Here is a 15,984-nt window from a genome sequence, read left to right as displayed (position 1 = left end):
TCCTATGCTTTTGGTGCGGGTGACCTAAAAAGGGACTCCTGCTGTCCCCTTATTACTGAGAGTCACCATCCCATTTCAAATATAATCTAAACAAACAGGGAGCTAAGTGGCTCCTGCCATCAGTTTAAATTAATTAGCCCCACCTTTGATGCTGATTAGGATCAAAATGATGCTACACTTTTGGAGCTAGTCCAAAGCACATATTAGTCACTTTAATCCGATGTGGAGAAACAAGCAAAGACATCTACACAGAGAAAAGAACAATGGGTGGGGGAAAGGGGGGAGAGCAGAAGGGCACGGACCATCTGTAGAATAATTGAGACTCATATAAAAAGAAAAAATTCTCATCCAGATTAGCAAATGTCCAATAAACAAATTAAGGCTGATTTCCACAATATCTAGAATAGTTTTTTTTTTCATACTGCTGGTTAGAATCCATTAGCAAGTTGTGAAATCAATGTAGTAAATAGAGACCAGAATAAAAAAAAAATTGACTAGAAATTAGGACGCACTGCTGTATTGTTTTGTAAAAATTGTAATTCAGCTTTATTTTTAATATGCATGTGTGTATGCGTGTGTACTCAGTCATGATGTAAAATGTATTGCTGCGAGTAAAAAATGTTTTTAAAACACTGAAATAGAACATTTATGTTTATATAATCTCCAGGGACTGAGATTTTCCATTTTTTACTAGGCCATACTCATAAAGTAAGAGAATATTTGTTCTTGCCACCTGTTGTGCACAACAGTTCAGTTATTCAAGTTCAAAAAACATTTAAAAAAAATATCACTTTGGCACACTCGTCCCTTACCATTTTCCTTATTCTCGAAAGGAAGATAAAGGTCACTCTAGATAACCACCTACACTTTTTCCTCCTACTGGTTGTTCCTATGTATATTTCTATCTTGTGTAAGTCCCTGACATCAAGTTACAAGTCCTAAAGCTCCAGCTCTCTTAGTGGTATTTACTTATAAGTATTAACCTATAACTTAAGGAGAGTAATCCATCAGGCACACTATGTTTTCAGAGAGAGTACGCCACCACACTCATCAATAGCTACAATAGTGGAAAGTTCCGAACTTGGCTTAAAATATCTCAACTCATCCTGTCTACACCAGAATGCTTTTTCTCAAGTTCTTTCTCAGTATCCACTCTCTTCAAATTCTAAGTACCATCCCACATCTAATACCCAGCTTTGTCTAAGACCACTCCTATGTTCCTTTAGCCTCTCTGTACATTTCCCATCAAACTCAAGGTTATTTTTAGAAGTTCAATTGATAATTCTTCCATAATTACCTAAAAAAGAAAAATAAAAAACTAGAGCAATCTTATTTTCTTTGTGTTATATATATATATATATATATATATATTTTTTTTTTTTTTTTTTTTTTTTTTAAAGTAAGCTCTACACCCATGAACTCATGACCCCGAGGATCAAGAGTACTATTCCCTACCAACTCAGCCAGCCAGGCACCCCAGAGTGATCTCATTTTCAACGTCATCCATGCAGCACAGAGGCTAGCGAAGACCCATCACTTTCACAGATGAGCAAGGCACCCAGCCATCAGGTATTCAAGCAGAAAAGGTCTACATGGCATGCCCACTCAAATCAGTCCTTAAAACCTCTCAAAAGAGAAGTTCACTCTGGATTCCATCCATTTTCCAAAGAGGTCATCCACATTCCATCTCTCCACATGAGCACTGCCTACCACACTGTTTTCGCTGTCAACTATCTGTGAACATATGCAACAGGACAAAGTCAGTGTGAAGGAGTCAATTCACCAACTAAACGAGTCCCAGCCATGCCCTCAGTATCACAGGATTCGATGCTCTGTAGGATATTAAATATGCGTTGAGATATTCTTCCCAAAAAAGGTTTTGCCCTTAAACCTAAAAACAACAGGAAGCATAAACTGAAAAGAATACAATAAATGTTTGTTGAATCCACTATGTTACAATATCAAGCATTAAAGGGGTATCAAAAAAAGTTCCGTCCACCTAGAGTCTTTCACCCCTTCTTCCCAAACTCATCCTTAAGAACCTCTGTGTCTGGTATCATCGGCTCTCAGGCTGCCTCCCTGATTCCCTAGAGTACTGGGCTTGTCTGCTTCTCTAATATGCAATCATCCATTCATTCTCTCAACAATTAAAAAACCATTTACTGACTGTGTGGTCTGGGCCGGGCATTGTGTTAGGTGCAAAACATATACAAAAGATGAATAAGACACAGTCCTTGCCCTCAAAGAGCCCTGTGAGGGAATTTTGAAAGGTTTTAAATCAGTGAAGGAGAATGAATGGTGTCGAACAAATAAATGGAGTGAATAACCTGAAGTCCTTGCCCTCAAAAAAGATCAATCAAGCCCCAGAATGAGTAGTAAAGATAAAACGCTAGGAAAAATGTCAAAAGGCAAAATCCAGGAAGCATTCCTGCACTGAGATTACTTTGAGCCCTGAGGATTTGGCTCTCCCCAAGAGTGGGGGGGGGGGAAGGGCAATGCAAAGGGACCGACTCCAAGGCTTGGCCTCATGATGAGAAAGAGCTGAACCATCAGGACACCTATGCTAAAGGGGACCCCATGAACTTGCCCCATCGTCCAAAAAACAAACTCCACCTCCCGCATGAACCTCGACAAAATCTGGAAAAACTAAAACTCAGAGTCTCTTTCCTGGTCACAGAAATAAAGGCCAAGTACCCAGAGCAAACAATGAAGCAACCCAAATGGGCAAAGTGGAATGTTGGTCAGAGACTGAAACCCAAAAATCAAACAAATGAGTAGTGGTGGCTCTGGAAAACAAAACTCTCATGGATCACAGAAGAGTCTTTAGACATAGAAACAAGCTCAGATTTCCCAAAATGCATATAAGAGCACAGGAATATTATTCGACAGGGCAGCTGGTTTGAATGTTGGGGGCAGGAAAGTATCTGTTTTAACTTCAAAAAGGAAGCTGCTGGGTCTCGTTAATTTTGGGAGCGTAAGTTCAAACAAAACTACCTCCCATCTGAACCAAAGGCCATGATTTGCCAACCACATCATCTTCATGAAGCTCTTTCAAAAGAAGTCCTTTAAATGAATGCCCCTTCCAACCCACAAATCCTGCTTTGGAACTTCTGATTCTTAAACTAGCACAGCAAGCAAGAACAGCCTATGGCCAACTGCTAAAAAAGAAGAGGTAAACCTTCCACCTGGTTCTTCTGAGAGCTGGAACTGGCCACAGAAAGAAACACGAAGTTCTCACTCCAAGAGATCAAAGAAGGCATTTTGTACCAGGAAACCGAATTCAAATTCTCATTTCCAGGAATAAAGCCACAGTGCCCGATACTTGCTTGGGAAAATAAAACAGGAGACTATGTGGACTCCCACTAAAATCTCTGATGGATTCATTTCCCAGCCTCGCCAGTTTAACGCTGTCAACATTTTGCCCAGGCTTTGCTTTAACTTAAATACCGGCTTCCCAGTCTGAACGGTCACGCTTACCCACTGGGTAAAAATGAAAGCGTTGTAACACTTCATGACAGCACCTTTTGTCCCATCCTGAGCACTAGATGTATGCGACAAGGTGCTATTGAGAAGTGCCATCTTCAGCTCAGCCCCAGTCTCCCGTAACCAGTCAGGAGAAACCTCGCTGCAGCCCTTGCTATTATTTGGGTCACAATACTGAAATGAGAGGGGAAGCAGGAGAATATAGAAGAGGGGATATACCTCAATCTCATTCAGGTATGACAACAATCAGCTTGCTTTAAAATTACCACCTGGGGTCTTATCAATCAGCCAACAGCATTTGTGTGCCTACTTTGCACGGGAACCAAGCTGCCTATGGTCTTAAGAGTGCAGTGAAATATTCCCTGAGTAGTCATTATGTTAATAGTCATGTGTTTAATTTTATCTTTTTACAAAAAAAATATGTTATCGGGTGTGTAGGTTATAAAGTCTAAAAATAAAATCAGCACCTCTGAACCCACCACTCAACCCAAAAACCCAGAATGTCACCAATGCTATATGATCTACCTACCTCCACCACCCTGATCCCCAGGTCCCTGCAAAACACACACACACCCCAGGTAATCATTGTCCTGAATCTGGGGTTTTATTATGAGTATAAATGCATCTTTATGATTACCTCCCATTACTAACAAGTGAGTTGGCTTTCCAAATATAGCAATGATATATTGTTTCCTCTTAAAAGATGACATCTTTTTAGTTTTTCTAAGGTCAATCACTACTTTAAAGAAAAATACTAAATAATTAATAGGCTGACACTTAGCCGTGGTAAACTCATGAAGACGGTATATGAGTGAATGAAATTTAGCAAACACTGGCAAAAGCGGCTGAGAACATGGGTTCCAGAGTCTCACAAACTCCTGGTTCAAATCCCCACTCCACTACTGACTAGCTCTACAACTAGGGCAACTCGCTCAATTTCGGAAAGCCTGAATTTCTCATCATAAAAGAGTGAAATAATAAAACATATGGTTGCTGTGAAAATGTCATGAAAAATGTATTAAAGAGCTGAGCACTGTGCCTAGCACATATCCAGTGCTCCCCCATCATAACGGTCACCAAATTCATTCAAAACACATCAAAGGGTTTTGCTACCATTAATAGTTTACTTCTCCCCAGTTTCTCACAAGTTGTGCATTAGATCCCTTCAAATAAAAATAAATCAAGGGCGCCTGGGTGGCTCAGTTGGTTAAGCGACTGCCTTCGGCTCGGCTCGGGTCATGATCCTGGAGTCTCAGGATCGAGTCCCGCATTGGGCTTCCTGCTCAGCAGGGAGTCTGCTTCTCCTTCTGACCCTACCCCCTCTCATGTGCTCTCTCTCATTCTCTCTCTCAAATAAATAAATAAAATCTTAAAAAAAAAATAAATCAAGGGGCGCCTGGGTGGCTCAGTCATTAAGCGTCTGCCTTCGGCTCGGGTCATGATCTCAGGGTCCTGGGATCAAGCCCCGCATCAAGCCCCGCATCGGGCCCCGCATCGGGCCCCGCATCGGGCCCCGCATCGGGCTCCCTGCTCGGCAGGAAGCCTGCTTCTCCCACTCCCCCTGCTTGTGTTCCCTCTCTCGTGTGTCTCTCTGTCAAATAAATAAATAAAATCTTTTTAAAAAATCAATCAATCAATCAAGATACTGGGATCCAACAGCAGAACAAGCACAGAAGACAGTTCCCAGTCCCAGCTCCTCTTTGTCTAATGTACTTTTTGCACGCGGACACATACACACACACACACACACACACACACACACACATTGATTCCATCTTCACCTCATGACCTTGAATAACAGGATCATTTTTCAAATGCATTTCTGCCCTGTTCCTTCCTCCCTCAGAAGGCTGGACTACTTGATCTAACCTTACCTAGAAGTCTATCATGATCATCACAATATTAGTTCAGTGCAATCTAGGGTAAGATAGAGGCATAGTCTCTATTTACTGATTCAATCACTGTTAGCTGTTCGGTGGACAGATGCAGAAAATTTGGTAAATCATTACTCTGAAAAAAAAATCATTACAATGCTATTAATGGCATTAAGTTCCCACTTCTGAAATTAATTACATTCCTGAATAAGGCAGACTCCCCCACCTCTACTTGGCATCTTTAATATTCTTTTAAATTACTTAGAGATAACAAGAAACTTACCCAGATTCAAATGATCACTCTCTTTCAAGGTACAAAAGTTGTAAAACTACTACCTAAATCAAGTCTTTATTTAAAACCCACTCTCTCCATTTCAAGAAAAATTCACCAAACCGCCAGAAAAGGAGAGTATGAACCCAGTCTCTCCCCATCCCAGCCCCTGATTTTTGCTATCTCTCCAGAATTTACTGCAACATCATTCACCACCTTTTGAGTATTTGCGTGAGGGGTGACAGTAGAAATGCTATTATCCACCACACAATTCCATCTATTTAAGACCTACACATTTCAGCTTCAAAAGACTTCCGTTTTGGTTTTTTGTTTTGTGCTTTTAGTTCCAGGCCAGAAAACAAAAACGACTGCCTCACACAAAAAAGTGATTTGGTCTTAGAAGCCAGGTGATCCAAGTCCTGTCCAGGCCTAGGACAACCTCCTGACCCCTGCGTCCCCACCAGTGAAACTGGTGCGGCCCATATTTCATACCTAAGCATACTGTAAAGCTGGATGGCGAGGCCAGTGTCTGAGGTCAGCACAAGTCTAGTGTCTGCTGGCTGCCCAAGCCCGGGCCCCCAGCCAGCCACCCACCTCCAGACACAAGTGCCAAGACATACTATAGTGTTTCCATTTAAGGCCTGCCACTTGGATCAGCCCATCTCTGAAATTTCTTAACACCACCTTTCCAGGAAGAATTTTTTTGGGGGAAAAGGGAGGTGGTGTCTATTTTTTGCCACCGCCTTCCCTTGGGCTGTCAGAGCAGTCTGCATCTCTGGGACAGGATTCTTTAAAACCACTGGGTTATATCTAAGTCTCAATTAGAGGGCCTCTTTTCAAAAATATACAAACTATGTATGAGATCAGTCTTTTTTCTCACCACCTAACTCCCATCACTCACACACTCTCTCACACACACACAACCCTCAAAAAAGAAAGCCCAATAAAATTAACAAATCCATTGATTACTTTGCTACCTCTTTCCAAAAGCCAAATTAAGCACAACTTTTAACCAAGACTTTTCTTCTGCTGCTAAGTGGAATGTTTTATTCCCTAAGTATCTTCCTCTACAGCTTTTCTCCCATGCAAAGAGCGTTCAAAACTCCAGGGAAAGGAGGGGGGGTTGGGGGGACGTATCTGGCGCAAACTGGACAGACCTAAGCCAGCCTAGAATCCGAAGGAAGTTAGTGAATCCAGCGGCCCCAGAGGCCCACATCTCTCCCCAGCGCGCCCCAGGTTCTAGCCTCACTGTTTTGGTTACAGTGTTGAAGGAAGGGTTTTAAACTTGGCAAAGTACAGTGCAACATCTGTAACCACATTTGCCTTCTGGGGATCGGGAGATGAATCCCACATTCCTGGCTTTGAAGCTTTTTGAAACTGCAGCTAGGAAGAACGGAGGGCGGGAGGGAGTTGAGCAGAGTTTATTGGCTGTCTCTCCAGCAGAAAATTCCTCTTGGAAGAGACGGATATTTTGAGGGTGGGGGTGATTAGCCCATCCCTTTACTCTGTACCAAGCTCAGCTGGGAAGGTGAGCCCGTGGCCGGGCGACCAGATCGGTTTACAAGTCTGCGGCGCACACCCTGAAGGAGTTCACCACACACACACACACACACACACACACACACACACACACACAAAACACACACGCTGCAAGCCAGAGACACCCCCCCCCCCCCCACTCCATGCCTCTGTCCTCTCCCATATCCCACCAGCAGTTCAGGCCCAAAGCAAGACAGTTTTGTTCCGCGGCTGCTTCCCCCATCGAGAGTGGATGAAGCCTGGGGGAGAAAGGAATGAAAGCGAGGGGGAGACACCGCAGACGCCCACCCTCCCACCCCCAATCCCAGCCTCTCCTCCCGCCAGGCTCCCTCCTCCCTCGGTCCTCCCAGCTCCCGCGGCGCGGCCGGCGACCTGCCCTCACCTCTGGTCCCGCCGCGGCCGGGGCTGAGCCGGGGGAGGCGGAGTGCGAGCCAGCCGGGCGCTGCAGGTCGGCGCGGCGCGGCGCGCCGCGGGGCGGGGCGGGGCGGTGCAGCCGGCGAGAGAGCCCGGAACTCTGCGGGGCCAAGGGCCGGCGTCCGGCCCCGAGCGGCGGCCGCGGCGGCTGCAGCCGGGCGGTGCGGACGGCCAGGGGCTCTCCAGCCCTAGGGCCGGCGCGGCTGGCTGAGGAGCAGCCTGGCAGCGGCGGCGGCGGCGGCGGCGGCGGCGGCAGCCACCCGGGGGGAAAGAGCCGGGGGAGGGAGGGGAGGCGGGGTGAAGAGGAGGAGGAGGAAGGGGAGGAGGGCGGGCGGAATAAACTTCCCGAGGCGCAGCGGCACGGGCTGGGAGGGCGGCCGCGGGCGGGGCGAGCGGCCCGGGGGGAGGCTCGCCCTAGGGGAGGCTTGCCCGAGGGGCGGCGGGGGAGACGGTCACAGAGAGTAGAAAAGTTCCCCCGGCGCGGAGGGGGAGGCTGCGGCGGCGGCGGCGGCTGCAAAGAGCAGGAGCCGGAGCGGGAGGAGCGGGAGGAGGAGAAGGAAGTGGCTGCGGAGCGCTCGGCCAATGAGTGTCTGGAGCTGTGATTAACCAGGCAGCAACACATCATTTCCTCCCGGCGCGGATCCAGGGAGCCGGGAGGGAGAGGGAAGGCGGCGGGGCGGGGCCGTCCCCGCGCCCCCTGCAGGCGCCCGGCCGGGGGCGAGTCCGCCGAGCCCCACCGAGCCTGGCCGTGCCGCCCCCGGCGCGCCCGGCGCGGTCTGGCGGGCCCGGAGGAGGCTGCGAGTGCGCCGCCCGCGGGGCTGCTCAGAGGCGGGGCGGCGGCGGGGCAGGGCCGAGCCGGGCTCCCGCGGCCGGGGTGGGAGGAGGAGAGGCCGCGCGGCGCGGGTGAGTGCCCAGGTAGGCGCGGGCGGGGCCGTCTGGACAGCTCCCGGGGGCGCGCGGGGCGGGCGGGCTGCCTCCAGGGCCCCGCGACTGCGTGCGGCGCGCCGCTGGGGTCCTGCAGGTCGGCGAGAAGCCTCAGTGTTCTCATCCAGGCCATTTCTGACCTGCCTTCAAATGCCCTTCCACTTTGCTCATTTCCTTGCAAGGTCTGGGGTTATGCAAGAGCTTGCCATTTTCGCAGTCGGCCTCCTTGGCAATAAAAATAAGCGGGGAGGTGGGGAAGGAGGAGAGCGGGGGAGGGGGCTTCTGCAGTAATCTAGCCCTGTCCTAGGCGCCAGGGGAGCTTACTGTGGAAAGGAAGGAACATTCCCCGCCGCAGAGAGGCTGACAACCTCGGTCCTTAGATACACAAAAACACTCCAGTGTGCTAATATTATCCAGAGCATCAAAAAGGCATGCGGGGATCAAATTTTGCATGGTGCCTGCTGAGTGTAAGGAAAGCACCAAGCCATTTCCTCTGCCCTCTAGAAGCTTATAATGTGCAGTCCTATCACAAAGCAAAGTAAGAGCATGAAACCAATAAATGGGGATACCATAAAGTATTTTTATCTCTACAGGTTCATTCATGCAGCAGGCATTTATTACGTGACTGCAGTACTGCAAAAGGTTGCAAAGGAAATGGAAGATCTGGTCCCTGCAGGTCAGGCGTTTACAATCTAATTAGGAATATAAGGCACATACACATGAAACAGGTAGAAAATAATCCCCGGGTATTACATAAGCAAGAGGACAGTGAAGGCTGGGGGCATTTTTTTTTGTAAGGGGAAAGATTTCTGTACCTGCATGCTTGCTTGGTGAGAATCAGGAGAGGAAATTCCAGGTCAATCAAGCCAGAGTGCCTATGTGTATCCTTGCTCTGTAAAACAGGTTTAGAACAGGGACCTCAGTGTCACTTGGCTGAAGCTCTGCCACTTATAAACTGTGTGACCTTGGGCATGTTTTTACCTCTGTGAAGGCAATAAAGCCTGTCTCCAGGTTTGTTGTGTGGTTCAAGTGAGATTACACTTACATGAAAGCTTCTTGAGCTGCTGTGTGAATGTTCCTCAATCTGGTACATTTGTGGAGTCCTCATTTTACCAGCCTCTTCTTGGTAACCTTTCTAGTCTTCCCTAGGCTGTAAGCTCCATGAGGGCAGGGACCAGGTTTGGTTGTGTTCACTGTGTACCATCATCATGCCTAGCAGAGTGGCACATGTGGGTGCCCAATAAAGGTTTGCTGAATAAGTGAATAAATGAACTAATGTATCCTGTTATGCTTTTAACTGTTCATTTTATCTGTTCCTTCAGTAGTGGTCTCATATGACTGGCTCAATGCAGAGCCCTCTAACTCAGCCTTCCTGGGACTAACTTGTATTCCAGGAGAGTCTCTGGGAGGATTCTAGGTAGTTCTTGTGGCCTTGTAATATAAATTGATGATTGCACATGCATGCGTATCTGTGTACAGCAGGAGGATACACAAGGATACAGCCTGTCACACAAGCCCTGTCCGCACAAGCATACAGCCCAGATACAGTCCTTTGGCTTGGACACTTTAATCCAGGATTGTTCAACCTCGGTACTATTGACATCTTTGGCTGGATAATTGCCGTAAGATGTGTCCTCTGCATTGTAAGATGTTTTGCAGCATCCTTGACCTCTATCCATTAGATGCAAATAGGATGCCTTCTCTCCACAGTTGCTACGTTTAAAAATGCCTCCAGACATGGCTAAATGTCCCTGGGGAGCAAAATTGCCCCCTGTTGAGAACCAGTGCCTTACCCCAACATCTCATCCACTGATTTAACTATGGTGGAGAAGTCACACAAGTAAAGTAACTTGAAAGAAATACATCTTCTGTTATTCCAAGATTCTTAGATCTTTTCCATCATATGTTTCTAGGAGCACGACTCTTGTTAATTAATTGCCTGCTGCATTGTGAATTGGCATCTCTTCTGTTTTCTGCGTATCCTCCTCCTTTACACCCAGATCAACATGTTCATTTCTAAAAGTCAACAGCTTTCAACAACTATTAGGAAACAGAGTCTTGAGCAACCTAAGAGTCCTGTATAATATTCTCCTATAAAATATGGAGAATTCACTCCATAAAATTTTGCAGAAAGCTTCGCTCTTATAATTAAGCCCTTAGACTTACCACTGCCTCTCTGCACTCAGATTGTAAGTAATACAGAATATAAATTGTGCTTTTTAGAAATTACTGCATTTAAAATATTTAAGGAGCTACTTTGAGTGATTTTCTTTCATCTTGAAGCCATCTCTTTTTGGTTCTAGAAAGAGTTTCCCTTTCTTAGTGATATAGAGACATAGCTTATTAAAACCTATAGAGCAAAAATCAGCTTAGTTATACATACCAGCTTCCAGAAGCAAGTTCTTTAGGAGAATATTAGGATGTTTTAGAGCTGGTGTTGATGAAAATCCTGATGGATTGATGTGCTGCAGTTCAATTACTAAAGGTTTCTTGAAGAAAAAGATTAATGGTTGAAGGAATGAACTAATTCTGATAAGTCTGTTCACTCAGTCTGGGCATGTAGAACCAACCAAAAACCCTGCTCCTGGCAGGTGACAGCACTGTGTTTACAAGGTGAGCAGACATTTTTGTTCAGCAAGACAATGTCCTCTGTCTCTTTAAATAAAGTTATTTGAAACATCGCTTTTATAGTTTTGTTCATATTTCGTTTGGGTTTTACAGTTGTGTAATGGTTACAAGCATATGGAGATTAGTTTACATCTAGTTTAGTGATTATTCACGCTTAAGTTGAGCGTTGAAGACGAGGCAGGCATCCAGACTGCTTAGAAAAAGGGCAAAGTTTGAGGGTTGGATGTGGTTTATGGGAAAGCAATTTCTGTTCTGTTAAACTGGAAATAGGACACATTCCAAGGATCCCCAAGTTCTCTATGAAATCCATGAAATTTGTGTTTTTGCTTCCATTACAATATTTTTAAAAGAAATTAATATCATGTTAAATTAATATGCATATGCTGGATCATATGAATATCATGTAGCCATGATCCCACTACCCTTTCTTGCTCTGGACCTATAAGAATATGCAGTTTATTTAAATGGTATTTTAATAAAAATAAGGCATCACTGAAGGTCTGTGAGAATTGTTTTCCTTTTAAAGGTGTCTATACATTCCTCAAGTGTGAGAAATACTGACCCGGCTGCATCATAACTATTCTTGGAGAATGGTGAATTTATTGAATGTTAATAACCTGGAATTTATTCCTAATCCTGAGGCCATAAGAAACCATTATTATATTCCAAAGACGGGAGTGACTGGATCAGAGTAGTAGTAGGGGGTGGAAGAGAAAAATCATAATCTTAAGGGTCGCTAAAAATCCTATCATGCCTGGCACCCTAGCCCCAAAAGGTAAACATTTAACCAGTCAGGACAGACATTTGTTTATCTTCCAGTTAAACTTTCCCAGGTGTACGAATGACTCATTAATTGTTCATTTCATACAAGACCTTATTGGCCATCCACCATATTCAGGGAACTGTGGGAGCTGCTCAGGGAGTCCTCAAACTGCCTACAGTTACTCCCCACTGGGAAAGTTAATCCAGACACTCTTAGCACAGCAGGTTACATGCAAACCAGTGTGCGACTCTCTCGGCCAGCCATGTGATAAAAGAGGCATTACAAAACTATTGCAGAAAGCAAAGATTATTCATTAGACAGTGTTGAGGCACTTGGAAAAAATCCTGTTAGTGCTCCCTTTCACACAATTCCTGAAAATATTTCCAGAAGGAAAAAGAGTTAAATATTTTTTAATTATAAATTAACTCAAAGCAAATATAGGTAGATACCTATCTTTAGATGGGACAAGGACTTTGAAAGTAAAAGCTATGGAAAAAATAAATACGATTGGTTGACTTGACCATGTAAAAAATTTTCCCTAATTTTTTTTTTTTCTTTTAGGAAACAAATATAAGGAGGGGAAAAGCCAAGTAGTGAAGCTACCCACAACCTATACTCAAAGGGTTAAAAATCTTTAACATATCAAAAAACCTTTATGAATCAACAAAATGCACCCTTTAATAGAAAGTTGATCAGATGTTTTGAATAGACTAAATTATTACATATGAACATTAGGAAAAAAATTTAAAATTCAAGAAGAGGGAATGCAAACAAAACTCAGATAAAATATTTCTGACGTGTCAGCAAATGAACATATCCTCTCTTATTAAGATTGACTTTATAAAGGACACTCAGTTGTTGTGGAGAGTGTAAATGGGAAAACAATTTCTTGAAGATAATTAGGTGACAATATATCAAACCCCTTAAAAATATGTATACCCTTTGACACTTTAATCCCATTTCAGGAATTTATGCTACGAAAATAATCATCAATTACTCAAAGATTTGTATAAATTGATAATCATCTAGTAATTTTGGAAATGCCAGCAATAAAGCATAAGCTGAAAAAAATAGAATATAAAAGTAATATTCTAATTCAATAACCCTTATAAACACATGAATTCCACACACTCACATATACACTAAGATGAAAAACTAGAAGAAAATATTCCAGGATGTACAGCAGTTATTTTTGGATCATGGATATGGTTGACTTTTATTTTCTTTTTTACACAGGTCTGTGTGTTCCAACTTATCTGTAACATATTACTTTTATAAGCAGAAATAAAAAACATTATAAAAGTAGAAAGGCAGGGTGCCTGGCTGGCTCAGACAGTAGAGTAGGCAACTCTTAAAAATTATTTAATTAATTAATTAATATAAAAGTAGAAATGCACATATTTAAAAGGGTCTGACAATCATGAAACAAAACCTAGCTGGTGAAGATTGCATGTGAATTTATACTTGTGAAGTGGGTGGTAGGGTGTAGAAAAAGGAATTCAGATTTAGCATTTTTGTGCTCTTGCAGGTAGGTCCATTTCTTTCAGATAATCATTTCCTGGAGGGCTCACAGCCTTATCTTTTTGCCTGCATCTCAGTCTGTGACCCATTTCCTTAAAACCTTGAGGGTTAGATGCTCATCAGGACTGTCCATGGTCTTGCTCACATTCTAAAGCTGCTTGAGTTTCTAATTTACTTAACTGTGGTTAATTTAGCTTCATTGTGGAGATGTGGATTTAAAAAGCTAGTCCTGTGGATGAATGCCCTCAGGACTATCAAATTAATTTCTTCCTCAAATTAAACAAATATATTTCAAATATAACTGTGTGGGTCTTGGTAGAATCCAACATCGCAGAGGCTTTTCCTTTTTAGGGAACATTCTTTTGCCTGATTGGTCCCTCAGAGCACTGGCATCATGAAGACATTTTCATGGATAAGAAATCAAATTAATTTTCCAAGTCCTAGTGTAGCCCCACTCTATCAATATCTAAAATCTAAAGGCTTCCTTTTTATTAACCTACTTTTGTTTAATGAAACTCCAGAGATCAGCTGCTAAGGTTAATTACATATAGCAGAGAACTAGCTGTGTGACCTTAGGCAGGTAACTTCAGATTGTAGAGCCTAGCTTCTCCTCAGGTGTAATAAAGTAAGGGGTGGGTTGCATCTTGGAAGTCTCTTCGTTTTGAAATTCTGCGACTTGAGTTGGAATTCCTAAAGAAGCTTATTATCTGGAGTTGCCGATGCTGCATTTGACACTCCTGGGGGTGGGGAGCTTAAGACTTCTAGGAACTGATGGCCAGGGTGATGGGAATAGAAGGACCATGTAGAGAAATGGCCATAGAGAGGACTGAGATAGCCTGGTCCGATCATGCAGGTCTCAGAACTGTGCAAGGAAGTGATTAAAAGAGCTTAGCAAGGGAGTGAGTGACAAGCTTGCTTAATATCACTTATCATTACACCAAGATATCTATATCCCTTCATCAACAAGAGTTCCCCCATGATTATTTTGTTTAGAAAAGAGATACAAAATATGCAAGTGCAAATGGATATATTGTATAGTGACAAGTAAATTCCAGAACTACCAGCTTCCCAGCCACCCACTTCTCTCTTCTTAATGTCAGCTTCTCTATATCCTTACAGAAATGGAGTAGACATATGAAACCATACCTGTATTCCCTTTTGCCTTAACCGACTGAGTCACCCAGGTGCCCCTGATTATACTTTCTGATTATAAAGTTATACATGTTGTAATTAAAAATATTTTTCGGGCGCCTGGGTGGCTCAGTTGGTTAAGCGACTGCCTTCAGCTCAGGTCATGACCCTGGAGTCCCTGGATCAAGTCCCGCATCGGGCTCCCTGCTCGGCAGGGAGTCTGCTTCTCCCTCTGACCATCCCCCCCCCTCATGTGCTCTCTCTCTCTCATTCTTTCTCTCTCAAATAAATAAATAAAATGTTTAAAAAAAAAAAATACTTTTCAAATGGGGACACCTGGGTGGCCCAGTCGGCTAAGCCTCCAGCTCTTGATCTTGGCTCAGGTCTTGATCTCATGGTCATGAGTTCAAGCCCTGCATTGGGCTCCATGCTGGGCATGGAGCCTACTTAATTAATTAATTAGCTAGTTAATTAATTAATTTTGGGGCACCTGGGTGACTCAATCAGTTAAGTGTCTGACTCTTGAGTTTGGCTCAGGTTGTGATCTCAGGGGTGTAAGATTGAGCCCCATATCAGACTCTGTGCTGGGCCTGCTTAAGATTCTCTCTCTCCCTCTGCCTCTCCCATCCCCCCTCTCTCCCTCTCTAAAAACAAAATAAACAAATACTTTTCCAATGGCACGCATGGTATGATCTGATTTTTATTCTTTAAGCAAGTATGTATGATGCACAGAAATGAGTTTGTAAGGCTAGGGACCAAGATACTGGCAGTGGAAATCGTGGGATGGTAGCAATGCAGGTAATCTCCTTGGTTTTTATAGCAACTTTATTGAGATGTAATTCACATACAATACAATTCGCCCATTTAAAGTGTACAATTCAGTGGTTTTTAGTATAGTCACAGAGCTGTGCAAACATCACTACAATCAATTTTAAAACATTTTCCTCACCCCCAAAAGAAACCCTATACACATCACCATATTTATACTTTTTATTCTTGTGTTGTATTTCCAAAACATTCTGCAGTGCTTGTTACTTTTATAATTAAACAAACAAATCTATTAGAAAAAAAAATAAAATAATGCAATATTCACTGTAAAAACCTACAGAGGAAATACAGAAAAGTATTTCAAAGAAGGTAAAGTCACTTAATTTTACCATTTCCAATATAAATAGATACAATATTTTGGATAATTTTCTCTTGGTCTTTTCTGTGCATATTCACACATTTTATAGAAATACACATCATTTTCTCTTACTCTTCTTAGTTCTATTATGAGCATTTTCCTAGGTCATTAGATATTCTCTGAGAGTATGATTTTTGACTGATTTAAACCCCTGAATATACCACAACTTTTGACAGCATCTCATTGTTTCCTTAGGATTGATTCCTACAAGTAAGAATCTAGGTCATATTTCCAACTGCTAGGTGGTTTG

At 43.6% G+C, this 15,984-nt stretch overlaps 1 protein-coding gene and 1 long non-coding RNA gene across 15 annotated transcripts in view; one reads left to right on the top strand and one right to left on the bottom strand.

The window, feature by feature from the left end:
* ACVR1 (activin A receptor type 1) overlaps positions 1-7,685 on the bottom strand; it is a 125,243-nt gene extending 117,558 nt beyond the window's left edge. For 3 of the 4 annotated variants that reach the window (XM_081814379.1, XM_081814383.1, XM_081814381.1), the window contains exon 1: positions 7,550-7,685. The gene's annotated coding sequence lies outside the window, so the exon portion shown is untranslated. The remainder of the gene's footprint in view (positions 1-7,549) is intronic. The other variant, XM_081814382.1, reaches the window with a different exon arrangement.
* A 501-nt stretch (positions 7,686-8,186) lies between these two features.
* LOC115941449 (uncharacterized) overlaps positions 8,187-15,984 on the top strand; it is a 54,900-nt gene continuing 47,102 nt past the window's right edge. The window contains exons 1-2 of one of the 11 annotated variants that reach the window (XR_014143590.1): positions 8,187-8,496; positions 9,099-9,181. This is a non-coding gene — a long non-coding RNA (uncharacterized LOC115941449). The remainder of the gene's footprint in view (positions 8,497-9,098; positions 9,182-15,984) is intronic. The other 10 variants (XR_014143592.1, XR_014143593.1, XR_014143597.1 and 7 more) reach the window with 10 other exon arrangements.

Source organism: Leptonychotes weddellii, chromosome 3 (assembly GCF_054177405.1).
Source record: "Leptonychotes weddellii isolate Sample4059 chromosome 3, ASM5417740v2, whole genome shotgun sequence".
NCBI lineage: Eukaryota > Metazoa > Chordata > Mammalia > Carnivora > Phocidae > Leptonychotes > Leptonychotes weddellii.
The sequence above is the reverse complement of the archived record's forward strand: the minus strand, read 5'-3'. Positions and strand labels throughout refer to the sequence as shown.